General features: G+C 37.2%; 1 protein-coding gene across 2 annotated transcripts in view; it reads left to right on the forward strand.

Annotated features, from left to right (window-relative positions):
* glg1a (golgi glycoprotein 1a) overlaps window positions 1–12,857 on the forward strand; it is a 185,450-nt gene that overhangs the window by 38,721 nt on the left and 133,872 nt on the right. The window lies entirely within an intron of this gene.

The following is a 12,857-nucleotide window of genomic DNA, read 5'->3' on the forward strand; positions in this document are numbered from 1 at the left end:
TAATCAGCCACTTCAGTGTCTTGCTGAAGAAACTTGCCCCCTCAGGGTTCTCCAGATAATAACCTCTTTATTTCAGGTCACTACAGGGTTCCTTTTTATTTCTCATTTCAAGTGAAACTTTGGGCAGCAAGTCCTCTCTTGTATTCACAAGGGCTCTGACCAGGCTGAACTAAGCACTCACAACCAGTTTTCCAAATGGAGTTTTCCACAAGTTTACCAGCTTGTCCTGTTCCAGTCCCAGCTGCTGCTGCTGACTGTAAAAGTGGAGAACTGAATCCCCCCCCCCCGAGAAAAAACCTGTTTTACTTTCTATACTTGCAAGACCACATGACCCTCTTAAAACGGGTTTTTCCCTTCCAGACAGTCTGTGGCTCCTACAAGTTCTTTCATCTTTTGCTGTTTTGTAAACAACAATCCATTAGTGAAGTCTCTTGGGCACTTTCCAAAGCTTTTGCAAAGGCTCTTAGCAACGGCATGTCTAGCATGAACAGAGCTGTAGTATTTTAAGTAAGATCTGTTTTAAAGAGTTTGTATGTGACCTACACTAAAAAAACCTACCCCAATTTATCTCCCTAAAACATATCTATATCAAATGCAAACACAACATCAGTTGTCACACTATTCATTCACCAACAGTTTTTAGACTGTACGTGACCTGATGTCATTATGCACAGAAGTTGGTTTCAAAGTCACTGATGAGACCCTGGTTAATTGAAGCATTTCTCCAGAACATTTATGGTCCATTCAAACACCATCTAATGTGCAACATTGTAGAAGAGCTCAACAGTGCCCCTGCTGATTCCATGGTTGTATTTCCATCATGAGCAGGAGCCTCACTCTGAATTCTACTCCTGAGTCAGGCCCATGATAGTTTTCTTGTTTAGTAAGGATCTGTAGATACTGGAGAAGAACCTTTAGCATTTTAGTTTGGGCTCCATTAATTTGAAATCTTGGGTCCTGTTTTATCTTGTAAAAATTAAAACTGGTGTGTTCTTCTTTAAGAAGTACCTTGTGTTCAAATGTGGTGGCTTCAATTTGTTATGATCTCAAATTATCTACATAATCAGTTTTTCCATCACAAGATATTGCACTTGCATTCAGTCTGTGATGGAATTGTTAATATTAATCTTCAGTTAAAATATATATTTGTAGTAAAGTTATTTTTGTGGGTTTGGATACATGGATACACAGACACACACACAATTACACTGAGAGAGAAGCCATATTTGGAGTTGCAAAGTCTGGTAAGCCACCCAAATAAAACTAGGTGTTTGTTCTTTGGAATATCTAGAACAATGGGCTTACTCAAGGAGATCATCTATTTAAATAGAAGATTATTTTCTTGTTTACCTTTGTTGTTAGAGTGGAACTTCAGAGCTTTTGCACCGACAAGCAGGCCAGTAGACAGGTCAGAGACCATTGGCTCATGATTCATACTTTTGAAGAAGGCATTATGAACTTCAAAGACAAATGATGTCATGTGGTGATGCATTTTGGAGAAACATATTACTGAACAACACATTTTGAAACCAGAAGAATTTGACCCTCTTGTGGGTAAGACAGGATTGAAGATACAGTAGCCAGAAAAGGTACTTTTACATGTTACTCCTGGTCAAAGGAGAACTCAGAACAAGTGGCTTTTGAAGGAGGAAGACCACTTCTGACTGTCTCTTTAAGATAAAGAAGAGAGCCTCATAGTGTCCATGGAAATGGTCACTTTTGATGAAGAAAGCAAAAGTAATCTTGCATTTGAAACGTGACCATCTTTAGATGATTATTTTGTTTAGCCCTTGCCTGGGTTTGTGAAATCATCATGGAAGAAAATAACAACTTCACGGTCTCTTTGAAAAGAGGACAGATTCATCATGTGGAATGCAAATTCTGTAGACTCCATGGAAGAGAGAGAAAATTGTTCATATGAAGAAACATGCTCTAAAAACAACTCTACAAGAAATTTTGTTTTAAAGAAGTTTAATGTGTCATATTTCCTCCATAATTGGTTTTGAACAACAGTAAAGACTGAGTTTCAACACAAAAGCTTTCTGAGACTGAACTTGAAAATAATTTCTTCAGATTCAAACTTAAACTATAATAGTTTTTGTTTTAACATGTGCACACATACACAATGTGTGCATAGTGTGGTTAAGTTAGAGTTAAGGGGGGGGGAGTGTAATGGCATGAGGGAAGAAGGCGGATTTCAGACTCCCGAGGGAATAAAGTTTAAAACCCAAATTTTAAAAAATATATTTAAAAAAAAATTAAAGTTTATTAAAAGCCCCTGGAACCTATCTGTTTCATGTTGGGCATGGCTGGTGGAGGATGGAAGACAGCAAAAGGCCAGAAAATGGTGAGAGTAAAGATCTGAAGAAAATGAGGGAGATGTGGCCCACCTTGACATTGGAGCCTAGGTCTCAGGCTCCAAAGCTTTCCTAAGCAACGTGTGCAATGACGGCTTACTTGAGGCTGGTAACAGAACCACCCCTCCGGAGAACTGAAGAAGATGGTGCTAGAGCTGTACAGATCTCCCTTGAAGAATACCAGAATGTAATGCACATGCATGTAGGGTTATACCTGCACATTCTTGAAATGGAAGAATATGCTCCTGAATGGAGACTCAGCAGCGCCACTACTAATGATGCTGTCAGAACTAAGGAACTGCACTCTGGTCTGGAGATGCTGTTTAAAAACACCTGTTCTTTTGACAGGTAGTGATCAAGAAGATCAGGGAGATCAAGAAGAAACAGATGAAGAAAAAGAGGACAAGGAAGACGAAGGGGGGCTGAAAGGGGCTCAGTGAAGGTCAGAGGCCAAGGCTCAATTATAAAGAATCTTTTCTCATTAATGATTGGTCAATTCCAGATTTTAAGAGATCTGCAGAACATTAGAAGTGACATGATGAAATATGATACAGAAGTTAATAAAGTTAAAGAAAAAGTTCAGAGAGAGTTGAATTGGATGTTCAGACTGTCAAAAATGATGTGGATATTTGTATGGATAGAATCGAAGGATAAAAGATCAGAAATCATTTGGGGGGAAGCAGAGGAAGGAAATGATGGACAAATTGGAAAATCAAAGTAGATGAAATAATGTTACGATTGTAGGTCTTAAAGAAGATTTTGAAGGGAGTGGAAAGCCTGTGGAATTTTTTTTCAAAAATCGATTTCCTAGAGTTCTGGGAGATGAAAATTGTCCAAATGGAATTGAATTGGAGAGAGCTCAGAGGGCGTTAAGGAGGAAGCCACAGCCGACTCAACCATGTCTCCGTTATCAAGATAAGGGAAAAAAAATATTAGCAGTCCAAAAAACAAGACAAAATATGGAACCAATGAAATTATACTTAATGTGGATTTGAGTGAGGCAGTGGTGGATAGAAGTAAAGAATTCAGTCCAGTGAAGATGATTATTTGGAAGAAAGGCTTTAAGTTTTCTTTTAGATATCCAGCCACATTAAAGGTGTTTCTGGACAATAATCATCTAAGGTTTTTTTTAATGGAAGAAGAAGAAGGAAGGGTGTTTGCAGAATCACATCTTTCACTCAAGAAAGATCAGTAAGTGAGAGTGGAACTTCCATGTCCTCAGTGATAATTATAAATTATTCTGGTGCAGATACAGCTTACACCAAAGAGAGCTACACAGGTGCAGGTTTTAACCTGTCAACAGGAGATAGAGGGATCTGGAGGAACAGAGTGAAACAGTTATAATTGATAAAGATCAAGTAAATGCTTACCTTGAAGCAGTGGGTGCTAGATTGTTTCCATGAAATTTGTAATTTTCTTTCCTACCTTGCCTTATCCATTATGTGCCGCATTGTGGCAGGAGCTACAGCCCATATGGTGGAGGGGAGTAGTGCTGTTTGTTCTTCATTCAGCATTTTTTGTGGGGATTTGTATTATGTCTTAGACGAATGTTTTGGGTCATTTATTGTTAATTTTTTTCTTTTTCATTTTCTGTATCTTTTTGGGACAGAGACATTCACAGGAGTCGGTTGGGTTTGATGGTGGAGGCCTGGGAGAACAAAACTGAAAGAGATTTGGACTCGAGATAATAGAAAGGAATAATATACTAATTTTTCTTAGCTTTAATATTAATGGGCTAAATAGTACAATAAAATGGAAAAAAATACTAGCTCATATGAAAAAGATTAAAGTAGATAATTGCATTTTTATAAGAGACTCATTTGACAGAGAAAGAACATTTAACATTAAAAAGGGATTGGGTGGATCGTGAAAGCTTCATCTTTTAATTCTAAAGCAAGAGCAAGACTAAAGCGGCAAAGATTACATTAAGTTTGATGAAGGATTTCAATTTAATAGATATTTGGAAACGGCTGAATCCTAAAGAGTTTTATTCACATTGACATGACTCTTATTCGAGAATAGATCTCTTTTTGAATTTGGTGCAGTTACAGGGTAGAATTCATTATGTAGAATATAAAGCTAGAATATTATCTGATCATTCTGCATTCCTATTGGCATGTTCAATTTCTGAGAAAGAAGGTTCACTGTATAGGTGGAGATTTAATACGGTGTTGCTGAAAAGAGTGGATATTTGTGAGTTTAGAAGAAAACAAATTCAATTATTTCTAGAAGTGAATTTTAATTCAGTAGATAACAAATTTATTATATTAGATGCACTTAAAGCATATTTAATGAGTCAAATAATAAGTTATTCAGCTAAAATTAAGAAGATTGCATGAAAGAGGCAACCAGGTTGAACAAGACATAGGAAGTTGGAAAAGGATTTACAGAATAAACCTTCTGAAGAAAAGACAAGACAATTAATTAACAAAAAACTTCAATATAATATTCAGATATTTAGAACTGAAAAATTAATTCAGAGAACAAAACAGTTATATTATGAAGTAGGAGAAAGGACACATAAGGTTCTTGCATGCCAATTGAAAGCAGGATTGGCATGCAGAACAATCAATGCGATTTATAAAAAAAAAAGTTTTGGGGTTTTTCGTATAAGCAACAAGAAATAAATGATTAATTTAAGAAATTTTATTCCAAATTCTATCACTCGTAATCAGTTCATGATGAAAATAAGATTAATAAGTTCTTATCTCAAATAAATTCACCTAGTTTAAATAGTCAGGAGGAAAGAGATTTAAATTCTCCTTTTACGGCAAAGGACGTTGGTGGATTAATGAGTTTATTGCAAAGTAGTAAGTCCTTGGGTAAGATGGGTTTCCTCTAGAATTTTTAAGAAATTTAAAGATCTTTTCATACTTCTATTTATGGAAGTATTAAATCAAGTGTTGAAGGTACATTTTCTGCTGGATTCCTTTTCAACTGCAATTATTATTATTTTACCAAAGAAGGATAGAGCTCCATTGAGACCAGCATCATGTAGACCAATTTCATTATTAAATGTTGACTATAAGATAGTAGTTAAATATAGTAATTAAAGTCTTAGCAAATAGATTGCCAATGTACTTACTGGAGTTAATACATATGGATTAAAGTAGATTTGTTAAAGATTAGAAATCTGCAATGTTGCAAGGTCGATTAGGTTTATGCACTTAGTTCAAAAGAAGGGAGATTTGAGTGTTGCAGTGGCTTTAAATGCAAAGAAAAAGCACTTGATAGATCAGAATGGGATTTCCTCTTTAAAGTTTTGAAGAAATGTGGGTTAGGATCAATATAGATTGGGTTAAAATAGAAACCTTAGTGCCAAGGTTGTGACTAATAGTCAAGTTTCAGCACCTTTTTAGTTGATTAGTAGGCATGTATATTTTTTAGACTATAATGTCAAGAAAATCGCCGAAAAAAATTAAACATAATTACTGCCCGTCTGGGTGCCTTTTTAGACTGCAAGTATGTGAGTGCAACAGTCCCAGTGGTTGGATGTGCAGAGCAGTGGATGACCGTCAACGAACTTTTCTGTTATGATTTACACTACAGGCTTCCTCCAAAAAGTTGGATGGGTCCTGCAGGATAAATTGCAGTACAAGAATTGACTCAACATTCCTGCACATTCCTTTTTAGACTGCCCGTGTAGTGGCAAAATTCCTTGATTGTGCTGTTACTTGCCTCCATCTATCAACCATAAAGGTTGTCCATTGTCGCCAGCTTTATTTTAGCAATTGAAGTTTTAGCTGAACTAATAAGATGAAATTCAAAGATTATTGGTATTAAGGAGATCTAGGAAGAATACAAAATAAATTTATTTGCAGATGATGTTTTGATTTACTTAACAGATCCTTTAAATTCTTTTCATCATCTTAAGGTTAGATTAGAAGAATACAGAGAAGTATTTGGTTATAACATTAATTGGGACAAAAATGAAATTATGCCCTTAGTAAATGGGGATTATTTAAAATGTAAGAAAGTAATTCAATTTAGATGGCCAGATGCTGGGATAAAATATTTAGGTATTTGTGTTGAACCACAATTTAAAAAAAAAAGTTAAGTTAAATTATTTACCATTCTTAAAGAAAATAAGAGATGATTGGGAAAAATGGAGTACGTTACCTATTACTTTAATAGGTAGAATAAATTGTATTAAGAGAAAAGCATTTCCTAGAATACAATATCTTTTTCAATCAATTAAAATTCATCAAAAGTTTTTTAAGGAATTAAATGCTGTGTTAGGAATTTTTTATAGAAAGGGCAAGGGTTTCTTTGGAAAAAATAATGTAGACATTTGCGAGTCATTAATGTAATGTATGACAAAATTCCAGCTTGGATGAATAACAGCCAAAATGCGCCAGTATCTAGCAAGCAATCGAAATATAATGAGATGTTTTATGAATATGTCAGCCTATTAGGTGTTTATGAATTCTGGTGCTTCGTCTCAAAGCAGGTGGCTCCTTTGCAACCACGGGAACTGGTACAGGTCCTGGGTCAGTAGTGTGGGAAGGACTGACTTCTGGACCCGCTCCAGAATCGACAGCATGAGGCAGTGGAGCCTCAGCATAGCCATCTGAAAGCTGACTAGGGTCACAGGCTGGGGGGATGAGTCCAACCTCTCAGCCTCACTCTGAGTAGGGGTGCGGGGAAGGGGCGAACCAGGCAAAGCCAGATCTCTTAGGGGTACAGTGTCAGTACCCCCGTCTGGGAATTTAATATGAGCTTAGTTGGGGTTAGTATGCAGTAGCTGAACTGGTTGTACTCGGGGGGAGGGGGGGATGGTCTGTTTTGCACGCCAGAGCGAGGCTCTTCAGCAGCACAGTTCCAGGCTCAGATAAACAGGCTGGCCAGTCCTTCACATTTCCTTATTTCCTAGGAAAGGCAAAGATACGTTCATGAAGTGTTTGATTTGTTTCAGTACACAATAAAGACCGAATAGAATGTAGTGCCTCAGGCAGCACCTCCTGCCACCGGGTAACAGGGAACCATGTGTTTTTAAAGCAAGATTAACAGTCTTTCAGACTGTAGCATTAGTCCTTTCAACCTGGCCATTGCCCTGCGGGTTGTAGCTCGTGGTACGGCTTGTGGCAATCCCTTTTCGTAGCAGGGCTCGCTGCAGTTCAGCGCTCATGAACGCTGAGCCTCTATCAGTATGAATGTAATTGGGAAAACCAAAAATGCTGAAAATTCTGTCAAGTGACGATGACGTCAGGGCAGGTTATCGTAAAGGGAAACGTAGAATATTCATCAATTGCAGTAAGGAAATATACATTTTTGTTGTTGGAAGGTAACGGTCCTTTAAAATCTAAGCTAATCCTCTCAAAAGGTTGGGTTGCCTTGATGAGAGTTGCCTCTGGATCTTTGAAGTATTGCGGTTTGCATTCTGTGCAAACAGGACAGCTTTTAGTCAGTTTCCTGACTTCCAGAGAGTAAGGAAGGTTGTTAGCCCTTATGTAGTGGAATAATCTCGTGACTCCTGGGTGGCACAGTCTGCTATGGATCTCTTTTAGCCCTTCCAGCTGAGCACCAGCAGCAGATCGTGACAATGCCAAGAAGAACACCCTTATTTCAAAATATATTTATTCCATTTTCTATGTGAAATCAGTTTTTAAAGATTTGGCAATGTCATGGTATTAAGAAGATTGAGGATTATTTTGAAGTGGGGAAATTTATTACTTTTAGTCGAATGAAGGAGAAGTTTAAGTATCCGAGAACATTAAACTTTATTATTATTAGGTTATGAATTTTTTGCATGAAAATTTTGGTCAAGATCTGCAATTGCCAGCAGAGACAGAGCTGGAGCCATTGTTATGTAATGGAGAAATTGATGTCAGTAATTACAAAAGTAAGCTCAGAAAATAGGGGTAAATAAATCAAGACTCAGATGGGGAGTAGATTTTAATAAGAAAATAGATAGCAGTTGGATGGAGTATGTAGAGAAAGTATATGTGAGGTATAGGTTAGTACAAATATACTTTTATTCATCAGTTATATTTGACACCACAAAAGTTAAATAAATTAAATCATACCCTTTTGGATTTATGTTTTAGATGTAAACAGGAAGTTGATACATTTCTGTGTTCTACTTTGCAGTGTCCTAAGATCAAACCATTTTGGTTGGAAATAGATAGCTTGTTAGAACAAATAATGGGTGTTAAATTCCCACAGGATCCTATGTTATTTTTACTAGGAGATATTAAAGCTATTAAACCTAAATTAAAATTGAATATGTGCCAAGTGAAGTTTGTTCAAATTGCTTTAGCAATAGCTAGAAAATATATTGCTATAAACTTGGAAATCTGATACAAATTTGGGATTGGAGAGATAGTATGCAGAAGTTTGGAGTTGCATACTGCTTGAGAAAATTACATATAATTTAAGAAATATAGTTTTGAAAATACAGTGCCCATATTTGCAAAGTGTTGGTATGAATATTTAAATGAAACTCAGACATTCCTTTTCTCCTAAAATAGGTCTCTGTATATCATTTTTATAGTAAGGAAACTTCTGTTGAAATCTCTTGTCCTACATTTTTTTTTCTCGTCTTAATGGGGGTTGGGGGAAGGGGATTAAATAGAGGGCTTTTTTTTCTTGTATATAGCACATGTATTTGTAAAAGATTTGTAATATTCTAAAATGTGAATTTTTTGTGGTTTTAAAATTTATAAATATTTTTTAAAGTTTATTGTTGATTAAGGTGTTATTATTAGTAATTAATAATAAAAAATTATTGAAAATACCATTGTCTGTGGTGAATTCCCCTTGCTGCTGGTTTAGAATGCATCAAGTCCCTCTCAGTGCTGTGTGGTAACTCAGATGTTGAGTTGTTGTTGCTGATATCCAAATTAATGCTAACAATACTAATTGGGGATTCATGTATCGTGAGGCTTCATTACCCTGTTGAAAAACACCAATTCAACACAGTCAAATTTCCAGAATAATAATTTAATAATAGATTGCTGCTTAGAGTGAGGGAAAAAAAGAGGACTTCACTGACAAACAAATGAGCAATAAAAACAATTCCCTATTAATTTGAATGATTTTTGAAATAATGTTTTCTTTAGCTCAGTTTTACAGAGGCAGAATTATTCTGCCTGTTTGGATGCTATAATTTAAGAAAAACCCAGCTCATTGAGAGTGATCATTGGGAGCTGAGCTTTTAACCTCATTTGGAAGCTGGGCTGTTGTGATGGTCATAAGAGAAACATTTAAGGTTTAGGAAAATAAGCTAATGCACATCAGAAGTAGTATGTACTTCAGCTTCACTTAAGCTTTCAATTTGCTTACAATCAATAATCAGTTAAATTGGGGATGGTATATTCATAGTATGAAATTACATGTCTAGTACTTCACTGATAAGGATGTTGTATTGAAAGGTGAAGGGAGAGAAGAGGCAAACAGAATTTAAAACACTGACTCATTTTAAGAGTGAGTCATGTTTCATGGTCCTGAGGAATTATAATCCCAATAAACAGGACCTTTCAAGAGGCTTTTGTTCTAGCTTCCAAGGATCTTTGGGGTTTTCAGAGGATATATTTATTTGTGACACCAAAGTTGTCTTTTGTAGACTAACCTTGCCTTCCAGCAGTAGATTTATAATTAAAAAAAACCCTCAGTTGAAAATTTTCAAAGACACAGACAAATCTACTGTGAACACATTTAAAAGGTACTTTATGCAAAATACATTGGGATATCCTGAAGTCATGAAAATGATTCAATAATTACAAATATAAATTTCTTACTGCAGTATGAAGGACAATGGTTGTATCGGTATGTTTTGCTGTGTGCCTGCAGCTGACGTGGACATTTTACCCCCTCCATAAATCTTCGTCCGCAAAGCCAAGCCAAAGAAAGAAATACTGCTGCAGCATGTGCCACATTTTCAATCTTGAAAATTCTCAAAAGACATTTGTGAATCTTTTCATTATCTGCTTGAGTGATTATTAGAATGACAAGTGTAAAACTCCTCCTGTGTCCTTGAGTAACTTGGTTGAGTTGGCTTGAGCTTTAGTCAACAAATATGGATGACATACCAAGACCATTTGGCATTGGTTTAAATGGTGATCTTGATCATTATCCACTGTAATGAACTCTCCGAGAATCCCAATATCTGTCCATATTATCTTGATTGGTACAAGCACAAATATTGAAATGGATACATTGTGGAGATAGTATGCACTGGTAAGCAGCAAGCACTTGCCATTGAGGCTTTGAATAAAGTTGATGGATTTTGTTGTACTCTTCAGCCAAGTACTCTTTCATATTATTTTGCGATTGTTAAATTCTCTGCCTCATTGAGACATTTTTAAAGCAGATGTTACTGTGAATTGCAGACAACTTTTTTTTTTGTTTTAAAAAGATTAATAATTTTGGGTGGAAATTCAAATGTCTAAAGATGATGGACAAATGGGGATTGTCTCTGTCTCCATCCCCTGTTGCCTTCATGTGGTTCCATCTGCCCGTCACCTGGTTCCATCTATGACTTGCCAACCCTAGTTACTTGTGCTGGATACAGGGCCTCAACCCAGAAAGTTGACAATCTCTTTGCCTCTACAGTTACTGCTTGACTCACTGATTTCCTCCAAAAGTTGGGGGGGGGGATTTAGGAAAAATGTACCTCATTTTCATTTAAAATTACATCTAGCATTGATTGGTGTCTTCTGAGAGGGCAGTTATTGGGCAGATGGCCACAAATTTCCATTAAGCTTTCAAAAAGGAAGATTATATTTAAAAAAAAAAAGGACAACTGGGGTAAAAATAAAAGCACAATTCTGGAGAAACTTGGCAGGTCACACAGTGTACTTTATACCGGTGCCTAACCTTTTATCCAGAATTCCGAAAACCGGCAACCTCCAAAAACTGGCACTTTTTTCGGTAGATGACATCTGCTCATCAAAGATGGAGTTTGGGACCAAACATGACCAGATGCAGCCCTAGCTCAACTCCCATGTATCCTGATGCATTCCACCTCTTTATTTAAAAACCTCCAAATTGTCTATACTGACGCCTGTCCATTGTTGCGGCGCTTTCAGTTGGCTCAGTGGCAGCTCAGTGGCCATCGTCGCTGCCTATAATCCCCCATGCAGTTGAAACTTCGGTGCCATCTCAGGGGAACCAAGAAGTGGGCTGTTCTCCTGGCACTGGTACAGCGGTGGGGGGGGGGATGGGGGGGGAGAGAGAGAGGACGATGCGACTCTGGCAAGGGGAGAATCGAGACAGCAGCGTGACTCGGGTGGGTGAGGGGGGAAAACGGCAGCGTGACTCAGGCGGGCAAGGTGGGAGAGAGCAGCAGCGCGAGTCAGGGGGGTGGCGGGAACCAAGAGACTGCAGTATGACTCGGGTGGGGGGGGGGGGTATGCGGCAGTGGTACTTGGGTGGGCTTGAAGGGACAGAATCAAAATTATTCCAAAATCCAGAAGATTCCGAACAACGGCAGGTGTCCGGTCCCAATGATCGCAGATCATTGATCATCATTAGGCACCTGTATAGCAGAGATAAAGCTCAATAACTAAAGTTTTGCGCTTGAGCCATTCATCAAGGTACTGGTATCCTGGATATTTGGTGTGGGAATTTAATTTATTTGAATAGCCATTGACTGAACACAGGAGTATCTGGCAGTGTACCAACTATTTACTTGATCTGCTCTGATAGCAGCCATCAAACCTGAGGCCTTCACCTCCAATAAGGGTGGGTTGCAAGGGTTTTGAATGCATTGGACCACCACCAGTTGGAGGTTCCTTTCATATCGGAGAAATGTGTTGCCTTTCCTATATTGTTACTGGATTCAAATCCTTGAATTCTCTCCCTAATAGCAGTATGGAAATACCTAAAAAACCATGGCAGGCAGATCACTACCACTTCATTGAGATCATTTGACACAGCTCCCAGGAAATGCAAAAATTAAAGAAAAAAAAATTAATTCAATGGCTCCATGTGCATTATGTTTGGGAAGAAGTAATTATGTTTCATTCTTGTGGGTAATTTTGAATATGTAGTTGTGGCACTTTCAAGCTAAGGCTATCTTATTGTGAAAGCCTTTTTGAGCGCTACAGGTATCTCAACAGATTATTGAATAAATTGGAGATGAGGCTTATCTGGAACAGAGCAAATTAAGCAATGAGACTTGAGACAAAAATGGGAATACTGGTCGCTTTCTCATTTTCAAGAGGCTTATTGGAGGGAACAATACATATTTAATTGAATTGGGGTGTAAGGAATTGTATCTAAGAATTCGTATTTGGACTATAATTGTAAGAACAACAAATTTGATTAAGAAATTCAATACAAATTATTCAAATATTTTTCAGGACAACAGATCCAGAAAAGTCAGTTTATGCATTACGAACAGGGCTTGTTTGTTTATTTTGGTTCAGGTCATGAATGGTTTTGTCATTTATTATCACTGCTTTGGTGAAATAAAATTTTTTTGCTTTTTTTTTAGTGAAGCTAAGACTTTGTTTCCTATAACAAATTTGCTACTAACATAAATAGATCATGTAGGGT

Source organism: Narcine bancroftii, chromosome 10, assembly GCF_036971445.1.
Source record: "Narcine bancroftii isolate sNarBan1 chromosome 10, sNarBan1.hap1, whole genome shotgun sequence".
Lineage (NCBI taxonomy): Eukaryota > Metazoa > Chordata > Chondrichthyes > Torpediniformes > Narcinidae > Narcine > Narcine bancroftii.